The sequence below is a fragment of the Ceratosolen solmsi genome, unplaced genomic scaffold (assembly GCF_000503995.2).
Source record: "Ceratosolen solmsi marchali unplaced genomic scaffold, CerSol_1.0 scaffold7, whole genome shotgun sequence".
Taxonomy (NCBI): Eukaryota; Metazoa; Arthropoda; class Insecta; order Hymenoptera; family Agaonidae; genus Ceratosolen; species Ceratosolen solmsi.
The window spans coordinates 13115867-13121866 of NW_011948413.1; positions in this window are offsets into that span (position 1 = coordinate 13115867).

Here is a 6000-nt window from a genome sequence, read left to right on the forward strand (position 1 = left end):
CAATTGCTTTCACTTACGATATTCTCTCTCTCTCTCTCTCTCTCTCTCTCTCTCTAACTCTCATTCTCTTTCTCTATTTATCTTTCTCTATCTATCTATCTATCTATCTATCTATCTATCTATCTATCTATCTATCTATCTATCTATCTATCTATCTATCTATCTATCTATCTATCTATCTATCTATCTGTCTGTCTGTCTGTCTGTCTGTCTGTCTGTCTGTCTGTCTGTCTGTCTCTTACTTTCTTTGCTCGTCGTAGACCGAAGCCAACGAAAAGAAGGACGAAACCGAGCAATTGAATCTGGAAAATTATTAGAGGAAACAGGAGGAAATATATAACCGTACAGAATCATTTTGTTTATCCTTCTTCAGTCCATGTCCTATAGGAATAATTAAAAACTTGTAAATTGCAATTGTATTTATTTATTTATTTATTTATTTTTCATTTTTTCTTTCTGTTGTAAAATTCAATTGAATATGCTTTTTTAATACTTGTTAATCAACTACTTGATTATTGATATGAGAAAGTGCTCTAACGTTATGATTAACATTTTCAAACGTTTATTATCTCAACTTTCGATACACCGTATGTAAAAATAAAGAAATTTCTCTAATCGTTTGAATATGGAATAAAATAACCACGTTTTCTCTATTTTCGATAAGTGATTGTCGTGTATTTTCAATTATTAAACCATTTTATTTGATTAATTTAACTGAAACTAATGCTACTAGTGCTGTATATTTTGTATATTGAATATTGAATATTTTATATTGAAATTAATACACACGTATAGATTTTTAATTAAAATCCAATGGTATAGACAAATCGTGTATGATTGATAATTTTTCGATAAATTTGTTAAGAATGTAGTGTGCTCCCGTCTGTATACAAAAACTAAATCGTATTATACAATAATAATAATAATAATAATAATAATAATAATAATAATAATAATAATAATAATAATAATAATAATAATAAATAAGGAGGACCGCGAGCATCTTTCTAAATAAAATACAATGCAATTTCATCTAAATACATCAACATCTTTGTCTCAATGTGTTTATCGAATAAACTTGTGCCAAAGACAATGAAACAAGTATAAAATATGGAGGCTGAATTAACAATTACGAATGAATAAATTATAGAATATGAGTGATTATAAAATTGGGTTATTCGAAAGGTGGTGTAGGCGTAAGGAAGTTCTATCTCTATGTACTCCAATTTAAAACTTGTCTTCCGTATTGAAATGAGTAGAAAGAAAAAACAACAAATTATGAATACCAATTTTGTTCTTGTTGAATATTTACACGACGAAAGTACAACAAATTATAGTACATAATTTAAGCAATAAAATCAACTCAATTTGAAAATGTAAAAGTTTTGTTAGCGCCGTATTTATTATCAATAATATCATTAATTGTCATTTTTCGCGTACAATTCGTTTAAATTGAAAATTAGCCAACGAGAGAAAATATAAGAAACCTAATGTTAATATTTTTATTTAATGCTGACATTTCTTTCTATCTTAAGGAACATTAATCATGATTAGCTTATGGACTTTTGGATCATTATCATTACTAATCGTATGCGTTATATGGCTTAACATCCACCCGAAGTCCTTAATTGGCTTTGAAAATTATGTAAATCAGGCAATGAGTTAGATTAAAAGTCTTCAAGAATACGAAATATCACTATCAAAGATAATAAATTCAACCTTTATTTACTTAATTTGTCAATCAAAAGAATAGTATGAAATAACTTCAGTGTCTTACCGATTATAAAATAGATGCAATATTTTAATAAAACTTTATTTTATTTAATTAAATCGTATACATAATAAATAATTGCGTACTAATAAATAATTACGTAAATGATAGATAATTAATAAAAATGATAATATATCTATATCCGACTTGTAAATACCTACAAGACACTTGATTACTCGACTACTTTATCCATAAAATCAAAAATCACAAAATAAGGCTTAATTAATATTAATTCATTTACTCAGGGAGTTTTTCAATAACGAGAGAGAATAAATACTCATACATGAACAAAATTTGTAAAAACTACCGAAAAATTGGTGCAATATTTACATTACTAATAAAAATTATTTATTAAGTAAATTGCATTGAAATATAGTCAAATGTATTTTTTTTAAATATTAATAAGATAAAAAAAAAAAAAAAAAAAAAAAAAAAAAAAAAAAAAAAAAAAAAAAAAAAACAGAAGAGAAATAGATTTACCACATATTTTTATGTAAAAATTATAATTTTAACGACAAAATTTACGAATTTCTTTTCTTCTTCCCCAATCTTTCAACCACCTCTTCACCTCTTTTACGTTGAATATAAGAAATTATTCGTTAATCAAGTTAAAATCAGTGGTTTATAAAAAATTATAAATAAAATCTTAATTTTTCAATTAGAAAAAACTGGAATCGTGATTTAGTCTTTGGATTATTCATATCTAAAGAACACAAATGTTCCGGAAATGTTCGTAAATGTGTCTCATTTTCAATAAATTGAATACAATATGTGCAAAGGATTAATTATATTGTTGAATTTTCTTTTTATTCGAATAGAAGTGATAAAATTATGCCAAAAGTAACGCTACAATTTTAAAAGACAAAATTAATTTTTCCTTTTCCGAATTCAAAAATCGTTCCATTAGAATACCAAACTATTCATTAAATATTCACATTTTTTCAATGTAAATATCGCGTTTTTCGACATTAGTTAAGGTAATACACACACACACACACACACACACACATACACACACATACACACACACACACATCATACTTGTCTTCTTGTATTCCATTATTGAAATCCAAAATATATTGGGTAATTTGACGAACAGTGTAAGGCCAAAGTTAATAAAAAAAAAAAATAAATAAATATTGTCCGAAAGGAGTAGGGAGCGGTGCAAAGTTCCGAAATTAAATGTTCGTACATGCATATAAATGCGCAAAATGTACAATGAAGTTGTATGTCTAAGCAGTTTCTTGGCGGAGTATATAAACAATAATTATTGTAATAAATATTGTACAGTCCTGCATTAAATTTCCGTACAACCTTATACTTGGCTTTATATGCATAATTATTAATTTTAAATTATATAATAATTAAAGCATTTTAACGCAGTTTATTTGATTGATTGTATAATGTATTATAAATTTTGATATCGTAAGCATTTATTTACATTATATACGTATTAACAATTTATAAACTATACATCTTTTATTATTATATATATATATATATATATATATATATATATATATATATATATATATATAATTTGTCATTTTCGTTGTAGATTATTTTTGTTTTGTCCAATTAATTAGATTTTACTTGACACTCAATCAGATATTACAATCTGTCTTTTTTTTTTTTAGGAGAGAAATAAAATTAATAAATACGATATTATTTCTGACACTGGATTATCTTTGGTGTCAACAATAAATCTATCTTATATATGTATATATATAACATGCCGTGACACTGTGTGCGTGCGTGTGTATGTGTGCGCCTCTGGCCGGAGAAGCGGGCGATGTGTGCGCCTCTGGCCGGAGAAGCGGGCGATGTGTGCGCGTGCGTGTGTAAAGATAAACGTCAAATACGTCATACGTATGCAAATGATATGACAGAATTGTGAAAATTTAATGAAATATAATAAGATAATAATTGTAAATAAAAGGTTATTTTAGTTTAAAAAAAAAAAAAGTATACGTTTAAAATTAATGAAATACTGACTATTCATTATTACAATAAAGACAATGAATATAATCTTTATCAATAATATTTTCAATAAATAAACAAATTAAAAGAAAATGTAGCGAGTACTTTGACGGTATATAAAGATAATGTACAATTTATAAAAATTAGGAAATATAAAGTATATTTATTTACATATACGTTAGACGTAAATAGGATTTTTAAAAAGATTTGTAATTCTACAATTTATTCGATAATTATATGATTAATAATAATTTTCTAATCATTTCTTTAATTGCAGAATTGCAACTAACTTTAATTATTCCATATTCCTTTTGGGTTTTAAAAAAAAAGTATCACATACATACGTATATGTATATAAATATCAGTAGTATTAACACGATTACTAACGTAGAAATAAATTAAAGATTTTCATTAGTAAAATTAATGAAAAATCAGTGCCAAATATGCATTTTCCCAGGCGTACGACGTTTCAACGATAACAAAATATTCTACATTCGTTTAGAAGTGATACGAGCATATATGCTCAACAGTACAATCGCATAGACATGAAATATTATAACGTATATTCTTATCTACACATGTATAAGTAAGAAAGCTATGTGCGATATAAATTTTTTTATTTCTGTGTGGAGGCGCAGTGAGCTGTTGGTTAAAAATTTAATTTAATTGCAATTAATATCGAATGACTCAATTAATCGATAACATTAATATATCTAATTATTTTATTTCTAATATTTAATTAATTATTAGTTCAATTATTAGTTTTAATGATAAAATAAATTATTCTTAGAGTTTCGACGATTTTTAAAAAGTATTATATGCTTTTGTAATACATGTATGATTTGCTAGTTAAATTAATATCTCATGATATTCATATTTAATATCCATGTAAAAAATTTTTAATTATTACACTTGTAATAATTATATTCTTTTTTTTTCATTCTATATATATATATATATATATACAGATTTTTTGTTTGTTATTTTATTAATTAAATGCCAATGTACAAGTATATTGTACATTGCATATTGCCAAATTGATATAATTAATATTTGAATAAGATTTATATTTTAGTTATCAAGGTTAACGTTAAAATTAAAAAAAAAAAAAAGAGAGAGAAAAAAAAAACGATAATATAAAAGAGTAAATAAGTACATCGAGATTTATGTAAAAGTAAAAATGCCAGTTCATATAATTTTTATACGTATTAAGCTTATATTGGAGTGCATATGGATTAGTTTAAATTGCGCTCGCTCGACTTATTATTCCTCGATAAAATCTGTCCATTTTTTGAAAAATATAACTATTTTATCCATTAGATATTGAATGGTAATATTGAACTTTAAGGATAAACTTTATTGCAGCGTCAATAAAATTCTAGGGATTGAAAAAATGTTGAATTACAATATCATTGATAATAAAATGTGACCACTGATTTTCACTTCTTAACCGTTACGAGTAAGTCGTTTATTATAGCGAAAGTTATGATTTTAAAAGCAATTTTAATTGAAAATGTTGATATAATGAATAAGACTTTTTCTTCTTCTACTATGCAACACGAAAGCAGTGTTAATGATAATTGTTCATAACGCTGTTCCCACGAGTGAATTATTACAATGTATTCGAATAGAAAGTGAATACATATTTTGAAGAAGATAAGATGATGAATAAGGCTTCTTTTAAAAATAATTTTCCTATTATTTTGAGAAAACGATATTTTCATTCAATTTTATAAAACTATTTTGCCCTCTATTGCCAAGCAAATAATAGCAATTGTTTATCAAGTAAAATTTCCATTAATTTCCATTAATGTAAAGATTTATAATAGTTGTAAAATGTTAAAGACATTATTTTTTTAAATAACAAATTCAAATGACTTTTCAAGTAGGATCGACAGTAGGATTGAAAATATACTTTAACTACAATCTTGTGTACGATAAGCCAAGAAATAAATTATCGAGTAATTAGACGGTTATGTGAAATTACAAATTTAATGAAAAACATTTGGGCGATGGCTGTTGTTGCTGCTACCGTTGTTGTTGTTGTTGTTGCTGTTGTTGTTGTTGTTGTTGTTGTTGTTGTTGTTGTTGTTGTTGTTGTTGTTACTATTCCTTTTATTTTCCGAGAAAATTAAAAGCTTGCCTGTGTATCGTTAAAAGACATCGTCTTTCTCGTTCTTATCTATACGCCAAGTTAATGTGATAATAAAATATCTATGTGATTTATATGATATTTAAGAATATATGTT